At 33.4% G+C, this 14,468-nt stretch overlaps 1 pseudogene; it reads left to right on the top strand.

Moving 5' to 3' along the window:
• Positions 1-663: 663 nt before the first annotated feature.
• LOC131856472 (ATPase family AAA domain-containing protein At1g05910-like) lies at positions 664-5,685 on the top strand (annotated as a pseudogene).
• The last annotated feature ends 8,783 nt before the right edge of the window (positions 5,686-14,468 follow it).

The following is a 14,468-nucleotide window of genomic DNA, read 5'->3' as shown; positions in this document are numbered from 1 at the left end:
TGTAAAACTAGTTTTATTCATTTTTCTCCATGTACGAAGAGAACTAATATAATTTATACAATAACATTATAAAAAATATATAACCTTCTAAATGTGATAATTCTCAAGTAAATAAAATAATCTAAACTTTATATATATATATATATATATAATAATAAACAATGATAATTCTTAAGATTTTAAAGTAAAATATTTTGAAATTAAATTATATAAAATTATATATTAATCATATATATCTTAAACATTTTTATACTCTTAATATTAAAATTAATAATAATAAGAAGCACCTACCTTCCTGTAGATTTATAAAGAAATAAATATTATTAAATTAACAATGAAAATTAATTGAATTCAATAATATAGAGGGTAATTAATGTAAGAAACTAGCTTCTTTCCTGCCTTTTTCGTGGAATAATATAGAGGGTTAGAGGTTATGTCTTAACAAGAACAAAAAAAAAAAATAGGAAAAAAGGTTGTTGTCTGTAGCTGCAGTGGGAGTAACAGAAACAGAAATAGAAGAAGAAAAAGAATTCACAAAAGAGAGCCCTGCGCAGGAGGCTGAATCTCAACCATAACCTGTAGATATATCATGACAATCATAAGCATGACCATAGTCCCAAGCTCAAGAAAAGGTGCCTTGTATCGGCATCTTGCCTTGCCGAAATGCTGCAGCCCACACCTAATCTACACAATACAACTTATTTAAGTGTAAGTAAGTCAATCTCTTACATTGCGTCTCTGTTTTTATTGCGGCTGGCAAATCCAACAAGTGACGTGCAGAGAAATGATGGTGTTTCACTCCTTGTGTGCAATGTTTTAGTTTGCCCCGGTCTGTCACCATATTTATCCTCGTATTTTTATGGTAATTGTATATATTTTTTTAATGTATCCGAAAATGCACGCGTTTTAGAATGAAAAAAGTCTCTTTTGCCAAAGGATGTTTCCTTGTGTCATAAGCTTTTTTCTATTTGTATGGGTTTATGATTTATCACTCATATGTATTTGGAACTCATATTTAGATGTTGTATAGTGTATGCAAAAACCCCTTCTGTTTTATTTTTTTAATACCAAGAGGATGTATAACTCTGGGTATATCCACTTTTCAATTCGCTTGGGTTTATCACTGGAGACCTAAACCCACAAGAATTGAACACTTACCTTCTGGTGATTGCTCCAACTTGTACTCTATAGTTCCATTGATGGTTTTAATTTTTTCAATGGCTTAGGTTTTGTTATGGAATATAACTGAGGTCTTATTTATGAATTTGGAGGGGGTAGGGTTGTATAGTCCAATGCAACATAACATAAATGGACTAGTGGATTTCTTGTATGAAGTTATTTGATTGTCCATGAACTTGAATTTTATAAGATATATAACATTTTTTCAGCATTACATAGGGTAGAATAATCCCCTGCTCCAAGGGCATTCACTGTTATATTCTTAAATCTTAACAACTTCAGTTGATATCATAGTTAATTAACACATATTGTAAAGACATGTCAATACTATTGCTACCAATGCAGTGTTTGTAGCTAATTGAAGAAAGAAATAATCTAAATGTAAACCAAATTCTTTGTTAGTGGTGGACATTATTACAATTTCTTGGATTACATATCTATAGGTGAATTTTCCCCTAATGTCCCAAGATGGTGGTTCTAGATGAAAGATATTGGTGAGGTAATTCTTATAGAATCAAGGGAATGTGCTCCTTAACATCCAAGGTCAAAGTTTGGAAGAATGAAGAAGAATGAAGAAAAAAATCTTGGTTATTTGTTCTGAATTGGGTGTAGATTTTAGTTTGGCTAGAATCCATTGCATTCTGGCCTATTAATCACATGTCAGTAAGCTGCTGGTTTACTTAGTAGAAGAGTTGAAAAACTTGGACTGGAAAAAACTTTGAAAACCCAAAAAAACTTTAAGACTTAGCAGACCCAAAGAAGTTCAAATTTCAAAAGCACAACAAATTTTCTGAATATAAGAATTTAGAGGAATTAATTAATTGAAGACCTTTAGAAGAATAGGGAATAATCAATTTATTTATTTAAGAAGAATAAATAAATTTGTAAAAATATTATTGAAAAACATGCATACTATTGAATTTAAGGAAAATATTGTAGAGCTCAAAAGGTGTTCATTACACATCATGGATAAAAATGATAGTTCATTGCTTATCAAGTTTAAGTTTCAATATAAATAAAAAATTACAAATTATAAATTTAACATTTAGAATGTATAAACTTTATTCTGATTAAAGATTAAGAAAAGTTTTGTGGGTGTACTCAAAATGGAAGGTAGTGTTGGAGCTTAATGTCAAGGAACGATATCATTGTCCACAAGAGTCTTAAGCATAGTATCATGATGTGAATGCAACGAATGCCCCATTGATGGCTTGCCTTCTTTTTGTAAATGTTGCATCATAATTTCAATGTTCAAAATCTATAAATTTGTTTTGACTAAACTTGATCATTCAACAATAATGTAGGAAAGATCAAAGATCAAATGATCAATAAGATATGTAGAAAAAGAATTAAGGTTAGAACCAAGTAAGAGCATAAAATTATTTTGTTATAGCAACATTTAGATCAAACATAAATCTATGAATATGATAGAATTATAGGCATATATATGCTACAGTAATGTTGGCAGCACTTAATGATCTTTGCAAGTTATATACATGTTTCCATTTATAATATATGATAAGGTATTTATTTAATAATCTATTTGGAATTTAGAGATATGGATTGTGAAAAGGGAAGGTCGATCAGCCTTTCGAGTTCACGAGAGGTGAAAAAGGCTTTTAGCGGTTCCCTCCAAAAGTTGTAGTTTGTTGAAGTTAATGCATTGCAGCAATTGTCTAATATGTGCTTTATATTTTCTATTACCAATCTTAGTTTCTATGCTCAACAACTTAGTCAATTTTAGTACTAAAGCTCTACCATTTTCTTATGTAAGTTTTAAACTGACTCTAATTTATTCTTAGGTTCAGTATGCTAGTGTTCTTCAGCATTTTACTTGGTAGAGATGAAAATGTATGCTGATTTAAATAATAAATCATTTTTACTTTGAAAATTTTCTTCCCTTATCATTGATCTGTGTTTTTTGAGTCATGGATAGTTGAGAATTTTGTTTATTACAATACATCCATCACTCTATGCTTTGTTATGTAGATCATTGTTGATTTCTCATTTTTCTTGTAAAAGCCTCTATATCATTTTGATTTCTTTTCTTAGGTACATAAAACCATTGGTCCTTCGAATTAGATACATAACATGAATAGGCATGTAACTAATAGAGTTCTCTTCTATTCTTGTTAAATATGTAAGCATCTTTCATGATTAAATTTGTATGCGGAAGTTGCTTATACTGGCAATCACATACGTCAAATCCACATCCTTCTACAAGAAAGAGAACAAATTATGTCAACTTAGAGGATTATGAAATAGATAACACAGACATAGAGGATGCTAATCTGATGGTAGGATTTTCTCCAATTTCTATTTTTTTTGTTTTTTGTGAAGATATAACTTCTCTTGCCCAATACTTTGTTGCATAATATTATAGGTTTGGGGATCAATGGCTGCAAAGATAAACATATCGCCCAACTACTATTAAAGTTGAGAATAACCCTAGTTAGGATGAGCAGTCCAGTCCAATGCAAGAGAAGAGGACAAGAGATATTGTATCTTTGCCATGGCAAAAAGGACTTTGGCCTCGAAAGTTAGCCATCTGACATTCTTCTCAATATTCTAAAGACCAGGAATGCTTAGAGGAGGACGATGATAGAAATGAAGGGGAGGTTGGGGATGGAGGAGACGAAGATAAAGAAGTTGAAGTTATGGAAAAGGGTGAGGAGGATAAAGAACAAGAATGAAGGAGATGGTATTCTCTTTGAAATCCCACTGAGGCAAGGAAGTTTTCTCCTAAAAAAGAAGAAATGCAATGACTGCAATCTCCACCATGTAAAGTACCGCATAAAGGAATGGGAATATAAAATGCACATGACGTGAGACGAGGTGTCTCAAGGACGGAAAAACATCTTCATGTACAAAGAATTGATGATGGAAAAATGTCTTATTGGTTCATTATCATGGAGGCATGTGGGAAATAGAAACTTTGGTCAGCAATGGGTTTGTGGCGGAATTAACATGATTGCTTAGGGTTTGAAAGTTGCAGCATCTGGATGGGCACACCAAGGTGATACGTTTCATTATGGAGGTGTAGGTGAACAACCTACTGAGCCTAGTTCAAAAGGTGGACCTGACATTCAAACCTTGCAGGTTGATGAAACAGTGAGTTTTGATGATATTGGAGAGCTTTCTAACAACATTGATGCATTGAAAGAAATGTCTTTTTCCCCTCTTCTCTATCCTGATTTCTTTGGAAATTATCACATCTCTCCTCCAAGGCAATTCTTATTGTGTGGTCCTCCAAGAACTAGAAAAACATTGATTGCAGGGACTTTAGCATGTGCAGCTTCCAAGGTAGGACAAAAAGTAAACTTTTACATGCGAAAGGGAGATGATGTGCTCAGCAAGTGGGTTGGGGAAGCTGAGCGACAACTGAAATTAATTTTTGAAGAAGCGCAAAGGAAACAACCATCCATGATATTTTTTGATGAAATAGATGGTCTTGCCCAAGTGAGGTCTAGTAAACAAGAACAAATTCACAATTCTATTGTATCTACGCTTCTTTCTCTAATGGATGGTCTAGACTCTAGAGGTCAAGTAGTGCTTATTGGAGTGACAAACATGATTGATGTTATTGATAGAGCTCTTCACTAGCCTAGTCAGTTTGATCGTGAATTTGTATTTTCCTTACCCGATTGTAAAGCATGAGCTGAGATATTAAAGATCCACGCAAGAAAGTGAAAGAATCTTTTACCAGAGGAATTAAGAATGGAATTAGCAGCAGCTTCTGTGGGGTATTGTGGCACTGATTTAAAAGATTTGTGCACATAAGCTTCAATTAATGCTTTCTGTGAGAAATATCCTCAAGTATACACTAGTGGTGATAACTTTGTCATAGATTTTGATTCTGTGAAAGTAGAGAAGCATGATTTCTTGGAAGGTATATCTACTATTACTCCTATTACCGATAGAGGTGCAACAATATAGTCAAGGCTATTGTCCCAATAATAGCTCCATGCTTACAAGGACATCTAAAAATAATCAGTGATTATATTTTTGAGATCTTCTAGGTAGTGGCCAAGGGTGATAAAAAAGATTCGTTGAATGACAGTTCTCACAATCTTGCCAAGTTACTTGGATTTCCCTATGTTTCTCTCATTCTGTTTGTTTACAGACCAAGAATTCTACTTTGTGGGAAGGAGGGTGCTGTCTTGGTATGGTTAGAAATTTTTTTCATAGATGTTTACACGTCTATAACATGAGCCTATTTTTTACAACTTTTGAATTGGTTGGCTTGTAAGATAGCTAAATTTTTAAAGGATTCTATATTTGTACTTATCTTTCTAGGATCACATTGGCCCTGCAGTTCTACACAAATTAGAGAGGTTCCCTATGCATTGTCTTGGACTTCCATCACTTTTGTCTGACCCAAGTGCACAGACCCCTGAGGAAGCACTAGTACACATTCTGGGAGAAGCAAGGATGACTACTCCTTCTATCTTGTATCTACCTCAACTTCAACTTTGGTGGGAGACGTTGTGTATATCATTACATTAATACACTTGATACAAGCTTCCACCTACCATAATAAATGCATCACCATTAGGGCACAAACCCTAATTTTTCCTTTTACCTTTTTGAGCCTTCTACCGATTGACAAGTAACATATACCGGTTAAGGTCTTGACTAATATAAACTGGGGGTTCAAAATATTTCACCGATATGTTCCCCCTAAGCTTTTCTAAGCTCAGTTTGTCGGTTCAAAGACTTCCACACTAGGTGCAAAAACCAGTTCATCTTGTGACACTTCTTCTGATTTCTTTTTCCACATTTTATTCATATCTGTTTGACCAGTTTCAACATCAATCTTCCCTTCTAGAGTGATCGGTATATCATCCGATAGGTTCTTTCTCATTCTACAAGTTCTGGCAGTGTGTCTCGGTTTGTTGCAATGATAGCATACCATTCTAGGTGTTCTCCATGGTTCTTTATTCATACTACCATTCTTCCTTCTACATGTTGCAGCAGTGTGACCGCTACAATGACAGATCAAACAGGTTGTTCTCCAACCAGTTGCTTCTTGATAACCACCTGACCGATGGTCATAGGTATTGTACCAGTTGGGATTCTGGTTCACAGAAGGTTCTGGGATAACTCCTTGAGTCCTTGGAGGATATCTCCCAGTATTGTGCAAAACTGACCTGCATTCAAATGCTTTATGCCCAAACTTGTTGCATGCATAACAGTTTCCATTGAATCTATTTCATCTAGGCTTATTGTTTAGAAAATAAGGAAAATAATTGTAGGCCTTGTTTCTACATACATTAGTAGTATGTCTTTCTTTGAGGTAAATAAAGAAAACAGGTTTAAATTTTTGCTTACCTTTATCCTTGGATGTTGGTTTCTTCTTTGATGCTTTAGCTTTTTTCCAAAGGTCTCACATTCCTCATATCTAGAGAAACCAAGTCCAGTGGTATTCTTTACCGGTTTTGCCGATTCTAGCTTTTGTTCTAGCTTAGCAGTACTTTGATTGAATTTGGAAAGTATCTCCTTTGACTCAGTATGTTCCTTGGGGATAGCAGCATTGGATTCCTTCAAGGTTGAATTCTCAGAAATAGTCATGTTTAGTTCACCTTGCATTTCTTCTTTTTCCACTTTACTCTCTTGGAGATGAGTGTTAAGGGTACTAATTTCTTGCTTCAGCTTGGAGATCTCATGATCTTTGTCTTTTACCAAATATTCATCTTTCCTTTTGTTCTCAAGCCCTTGACACATCTTGATAGCCAGTCCTTCCAAATCCCTTCTCAGGTTGGCATTAGATTCATTCATTTTTTGAACTTCTTCAACTAGGGCATCTATATCTGCTTCATCAGAAGAGATATTTTCAGTAAGTTCCGTTAGTTTCTCAGCATGCTCTCTTCTTTTGGCCAAAGAGGCTTTATACTTGACTTTGAGTTCATCATAGGCTCTCTGAGTCTGAGTGAGATGATGAGTAAGTTCCCTCACATTGTATTCCCCCATATATCCTTCCAAGTGGTTATACTTATAGAAAGGTTGGCTCTAATACCAACTGATGAATACTAAGAGGGGGGGGTGAATTAGTATACCAAAAAATACCGTAAACAAACTTTTGAACAGTTTAGCAGATAACCGGTACAACAGATTTGCTAATAAACCCGTCAAGATAAATTCAAACCAAATAGAAAACAAAGAATTCACCCACAAGAGCACAATCACCATAACACAAGATATTTGACGTGGAAACCCAAATGGGAAAAAACCATGGTGAGAAGAAACTCACAAGCAACTATCTGCTGAATAGAAACCAGAACGGTTAATGTCAGACAGGTTAAGGTTATACAATATTCTTCACCAGAACATATCCTGTTAGGAATCTAGATCTCTTTTAGGAGATAAGTCCGGTTAAAGACTACCTTGTGAGAGGATTTAAGATCCACAGTTGTGAACCACCTTATTAGAGGATTTACAAAGGTTTTGCTAGGCCTACCCGGTTAAGGGTTTCAGACTTGTCGAAGATATGAGTAATCAACAAGTGAGTGATCTAGATACTAGCACAATATGCTTGGTTAGATGCTTGATAGCTCATTGTTAATGCACTTCAGCATTACTTCAGTCTTCAATATCTCCACACTCTACACAGACCTAATCTACTCTACAATGGTCGCACATAACCTTTTCTATCACAGATATCTTACACACCATTACATAAAACCCTAGACATGATGTCCTTATAAAGGAAACTGATTTCATGTCAGTCCAATAGGATTAGACTACAAGTTCCTAGGTTCAGTGCATCTAGACACATTTGGTAACACTACACAAAATCATTGCCAAAGTGTCCGTGGATGATAACTCATCACACATTATAGAAATACTGGTTGGTAACTCATCACAGAGTAATACCAAGTAATACAATATATCGATTATTGATTGTCAAAAATAAAGACTAGTAGAACATAGTGTTCCGATCAAAAGTTAAGTACCGCTTGGGTCCTTCGTACCACTTGAGATCCTCAAACCACTTGGGATCTCCATACCACTTGAGGTCTGCATACCGCTTGGGTCTTCAATTAATCTGTGACTAGTAAACATCTTCTACAAAACATTGATAGTCTAAAGACTATAATACACAATACTGGTTGGAACAATTACCAGTTGACCATAACTCATACATCAAGAAAGTGTGTGTCCATCAATGACAATCAAAATATCATCAAAATGCCAACATGAAATACATATAATCATCATGAATATCCTTCCAAAATTGAATCCAACAATCTGAACATAGTGGATCAGAATCTTTTCCAAAACCATGTCCAACCGGAGTAGAATCTCTACCAAAACCATGTCCAACCGGAGTAGGTCAACAACTAATTGGAGCAGTGTTGACATCAATGACAACACATAATCAGTTCCTGCATATTTCCAACAGGTTATTCCTTACAACCTACAGCAAAATGGGGTTGCTGAGAGGAAGAATCACTCTATATCAGAAGGAGCAAGGGCTATGCTATATGACCAGGATATGCCACATTACTTATGGGCAGAGGCATGTAGTACAGTAGTATACATACAGAATAGGGTCCCACATAAGGCATTAGGTAAGATGACACCAGAGGAGGAATTAATAGGGAAGAATCTAGATGTTATTCATTTTACGATATTTGGGAGTTTGGTATATCGCCACATTCTAGGGTCTACATGTTCTAAGTTAGATTAGACTACAAAAAGAGGGTACCTTGTGGGATACAGTGAAACCTCTAAGGCATATTGGATATTTATTCTAATGACCAAGAGGATTATTGTTAGGCATGATGTCAATTCCATGGAGGACAAGGCATTTAGAAGGTACAAATATTTGCCAACAGATGATCAAAGTGACCAGCTAGAAAAAGATCCAAGGATGCTTTAACCAATTCAGGGGCAACAAAGAACAAGTACTTTTACTAGTACAAGCACATATATAGGTGCAGAAAGATTGCATAATATGGAGCAGTAGATGCAGCAGATCCAAGAGATGCATCAGGAGGAAATTTATATTTCATTCTCGGTGGTCGGCAGTAGGAACTAAGAGGTTCAACATAAATAAAAGGATACTCATGAGTGTGTGGGTTCTCCTAGGAAAAGCATTGGACAACGAAAACAACCAATTTGGATTAATGACTATACACCAATAGTTAGTCAATTGGTAGATAGTGAGCCTTCAAGCTATCAATAGGTGGCACAACATCAAGTGTGGCGAGATTTAATGGTTGAGGAATATACCTCAATAATGTTGAATTGATAGGTGTGGTGGTTCTCATGTTTCAAACCTCTAATTGGACTAAATTGATAATGATGAGAAAGACATTAGTCAATATTCACGAGCATGGAAGTGGCCTATATGATTAAACACTAATTTATTATTTTTATATTAGTGAAGGGAAAAAGAATTTAACTGAAATTCAATGCCTCAAACCTTTTTAGCATTATTTTTTAATTTCTCAAAATTGATTTGTATCAATCATTGACCACTTGAAAATGATGTTTGGGATAAGGTGGTGAACTTACAATAAGGAACAAATGTATAAAAACCTAATTCAATAATTCTGAGCTAGGGATAAATAGGTACTAGTTTGTGAGACAAGTTACAAGAGAGTCCCATTTTTTGATGTTATTGCATTAAAATGTTTCCATCAAGGTTGGAGATAAACTAGGTGCAAATCACCATGGGTTTATAACTTTACAATACTAATGCAAGATGAATAATAATACTGATATATAAGTGATATTTAAATATAAAAATAGTTGCGAACCTAAATTGTGTCATAGTTCCATATTATCACATTTATAAATATTTGAAAAAAAATGTTTATAGCCCAATCTTTTACTCTATCATTTTACACTTATCTAAATTATCTTTGTGATAAATGCATAGTCCTAGCACTTAATTCACTATATTTTTTAGCATAGGGAAACATAATCATATAACCTATCACCTACCAACTTACTGTAGCTTCCAATCATCAAAAACATTTTAACATTAAGAGCATTGTTGGTATTTCACAACAAATATTAAGAGTATTGCTTATATTTCTGCATTAACATTCATGTATGCTATACGAGCCATTTACATACCCTATCTTGTGTGTTTTCATTTATGGTAAATTTATCAAAGAGATACAAGTCACTATAAAGAAAGTTTCATACTTTCCACTACATACATTGATTCCCAAAGGTGCTTCTTAGCCTCTCATTCATCTTAGGAGTCGAAGTACAAGTAAAGGTGAACTAGCTGAAGAGAATTTTGGCAAAGGCAAAAACTAAATTGAAAAAAAGTGTCCACAACCATGACCTAATCTCAAGTGGTCTTAGTTTTTTAAAATATATTCATTAGAGTTTAGCAAGAATTGGGGCAATACCAGAATTTTAAAACCCATCATCAAGCACACTATAAAATGCAATCTCCATCATCAGCAAATCTAAATTGAGAAAGAACTAAATGTTTTTCCAACTTCCCATTTCATTTATTATCTTAGCACTCATTTTTTAGTAGACTAATATTTACATATTAAGTCGTATCTAATTAGTACATTGATTTAACATCGCATAATTTATTACTTTCTATAAATACATATAATTTAACTATGAATACTTATGATGAAGAATGACATCTTTAAAGCTAAAACTATTATTGTTTTACCATTACATATATTGATTAAATCAACAATTACTATGCAACTATTATAACGTGGTCTAACTAATAGACCTTGTCAGACTTAAAAAAAAATACATAGAAGTCATTTTTTCTCATATGGCCCAACAATCTACTACACCATCAGCTAAATTACAAACCAAAATAGCCAATAATGTTGTTGTCATTATCAGTGAGAAGAAAATGTGGAAGTTAGCAGACATGAACATAATAAAAAATTAGTCTTGACTGTGGACGAGGACAATCATATTGATATTGCAATTCAAACAAGTCACAGTTATAGTATCCTCACCTCAGCTATAGAATCCTTTTTATCACCAATGAACATTACAACTAGAGATATGGACGTATACCAACAGCCAACAAAAGATTCTCTTTCAGCCTAATGAAAACTCCCTCGACAACAAACTACATCTACAACTTCATCCCAACAAGCCCCTTAAAAGCAAGCACCCTTGCAGCGTGGTGGAAACCCAATTCTGCCTCTAATTTATAGTAGATCCAAACTGTTACCTCTCACAAATTTTCCCACGATCCCACAAATTCCTGATGATTCTTAAAAGCATCTTTTCTTCATGATGTATCCTTTGTGACCCCACTTTTCACCCCATGAATAAATTTTTCACAATCCTTTATTTTGTGCGGAGAAAGGAAGAAAAATCCCTTTGTAAAACCTGATTGATTCCTTCAACTACTGCAGTGGCTGAGAAAGCCCAACAATCACCTGGAAGAAAAAAGTCTTAAGAGTTTAATTATAAATCCTTGAATTCTTTACATATACAAAGTCATGTTCGGTTTCTGTTTACAACATACTGTAGAAAAAAAATGCTATCTCATTCATCAATTATACATTCAAACCAAATAAGAACTCTTTAGCGCCAGAATCCTAATGAACCCTTTAGAAAATAGTTAATCTTACAACCAATTCTTATTTTTGGCACTGGCACTATAAGCTAAACTCTTGCAGGCTATATGTGTTATGTGTTAGTTATAAACGAGTAAAGAAAGAGATATAAATAATACAAAACAGCAGAAAGCTAATAACATAAATGTAAAACACAAGTTTAACGTGGTTCATCATTAAGTGGCTACGTCCACCAGAAACGCGCAGGGAGTTTTTCTATTAATGAATAATGCAAATACAAGACTACATCAAGCATGAACTGTATTCAGTATTTATAATCATATAGAACCTTCAAGCGAAAACTCTCTATAAAACGAATGATCGTGACAGTTGAACTTCACATCCCAACAATATGACTCCAAGATTTTTGAACTCTTGTTAAATCAAAGTTACGGTGATTTATTCAAACCAATTAACCTTCTACACTGTGTCAACATGAAAACGTGATTTTGTTGCACCATACAATCCATGGTCCAGGTATTTATCCAAAACAGTTAACCTTATGCATAAATGCCTAGTACTAAAAAGAAAAACCTCATGATTGGAAGGCCTCTTACGAATGTATCTTAATATACACAATTAGACTTGCCACATTGCTAATTTCTGACAGTTGTAACAATGCTTCTCTTCAATAGGCTAATTATCCAGTGAAAGAGAGGTGCTGTAACTGCTGTCAGAAATCAGCAATGTATTAAAGAAGCTTTGCAACTTGCCTTCCAATTCTTAAGAAATCGGTTTAGTGATATGCACTGATGAGCAAGAAGAAACTCATAATATAATGGGGTTGTGTACGTATACGTAGAAGATACATACAAGAGACATCCTTCGAATACGTCACGCCTTTGGCAAGTATCAAGCTGCAAAGATGGAGGGACCAATTGGGATCATGAAAAAAACGCAAATCGTCATCTTCTTCTCATGATAAGCCTTGTGGACTTCTTGCAGCGCCATTCTTATTGTGTGAACCATCCATCATCAGTTTTTCACTTGAGCTGACTGTACTGGAGGACCCCCTTAAAAGGGGTGTTTGAATATAGTGATTTGATTTCATTAATTGCAATTCGGTTGCAAATATCCTCGCAGAAGAAGCATGCACCTTTGCAAGTTTTAGGTTAGAGCGGGCCAGACAGCTAAGATGATTGCAGCAGCAGTGCGCATGAATAAAATGCAGACCACAACGTTACTGCTCGGTGCTTTGAACGAGGCAACGAACTAGTTTTTCCCACGACTTCTCAATGTTCACGGAGTTAAAAAGTGAAAAAGAATAAAGTTATTTTTAGTTGAATTAGTTGGGGAGGGAGAAAACAAATGGAATGGTGAGGCTATCATTATGCTAATAATTATTAGATAGTTAGTCATAATTGTAAATTAATTATAGAAATAATATTAATTTAAGAATTAAATCAAATTTATATTTTAATATGAATTAAGAAGAAATTAAGCTTGATTATGATAAGTCTCTTTTAGAGAAGATCTTTTAATTTATCCAAAAACAAAGACTCAAAAAAGATAAGATTTTGAAATGATTTATTGATTATTGTGAACTTAAGTAAGATAATCATCATAATAATATATCATTGAATATAAGTGAGATTATTAGGATAAATATCATTCAAATAAAGAAAAAATCACACCAATATAACATGAGATAACCATGTGAAATGAATCCAATGAGAAGAGTCCCCTACATCATTTCTAATTACAATTTATATTAACTTAAGTGGATCTTAAATATTACTCCTTCAATATGAAAAATCCATCAAAACAAGCATTTGGAGATAAACACATTTGATTTATTCAACAAAGTATCATAATTCTTTGACTTAGTCTAAATTGAAGGTTCATTATCTTATTATAAAGATTTTAATAATTTGTTCATTATTTATACTCTAAAGCACTATTAATTTAAGAATATTCAAATATTGGACAAAATTAAATAATACAATTATATCATATTATCAAATGGTTTTTTCTTCATGAGGTGTATTTAAGGTTACTATTTTTTTCATGTCTATTAGATGAAATAGATTTACATTATAACTTATTTAATGATTATTAAGTTAATAAGATATTTTTGAATTCGTCTACATAATATTGTTTGATGAATAGTTTTTTAATATTATCATTTATAAAACAATATTATAAATATTCATAAAAATGATGGTTAGCTATATAAATCACATCCCTATAATCCCTACAAGACTAAAGACCAAAACATAAAATATATAAACAAATACAAAGTTATCTATTGTAATATACATCACTTTTACATCTAAAACTAAAATGAAATTCAATTTGTCCACTAAAGCAAAATTATTATTATTAACAAAATATAATTTAGGAAAACGCTAAACTCATAACTACAACTATCTTCCCTAATCCAAAAAATAAAACCTTGCACATTCATCTGATCCTCTCCCTTAGTTTATCTTCCCACCACTTCGCTCCACTCGCATTTGTGTTTAACCATGTTGGGATACCCATCCATATTTCAGTCCCCTCCCAAAGTAATTTTAATTTTGAAACTTAATATTAAATTTGAAGTTTGAATATATTTTAGTTTCAGTGCCTACTATAGTTTAGAATATTTTGTTTATAATAAATATATATTTTCAAATTATTAATCAAATTTTATTTGAAGTATAATTTTTATTTTGAATGTTTTTTTTTCAATTTACCTTTCATAATATAAATCACTTTATGAATTAGATTGTATAGTTT

This window comes from Cryptomeria japonica, chromosome 7, assembly GCF_030272615.1.
Source record: "Cryptomeria japonica chromosome 7, Sugi_1.0, whole genome shotgun sequence".
Taxonomy (NCBI): domain Eukaryota; kingdom Viridiplantae; phylum Streptophyta; class Pinopsida; order Cupressales; family Cupressaceae; genus Cryptomeria; species Cryptomeria japonica.
Note: the sequence above shows the minus strand (reverse complement) of the source record. Positions and strands in the feature narration are given on the sequence as shown.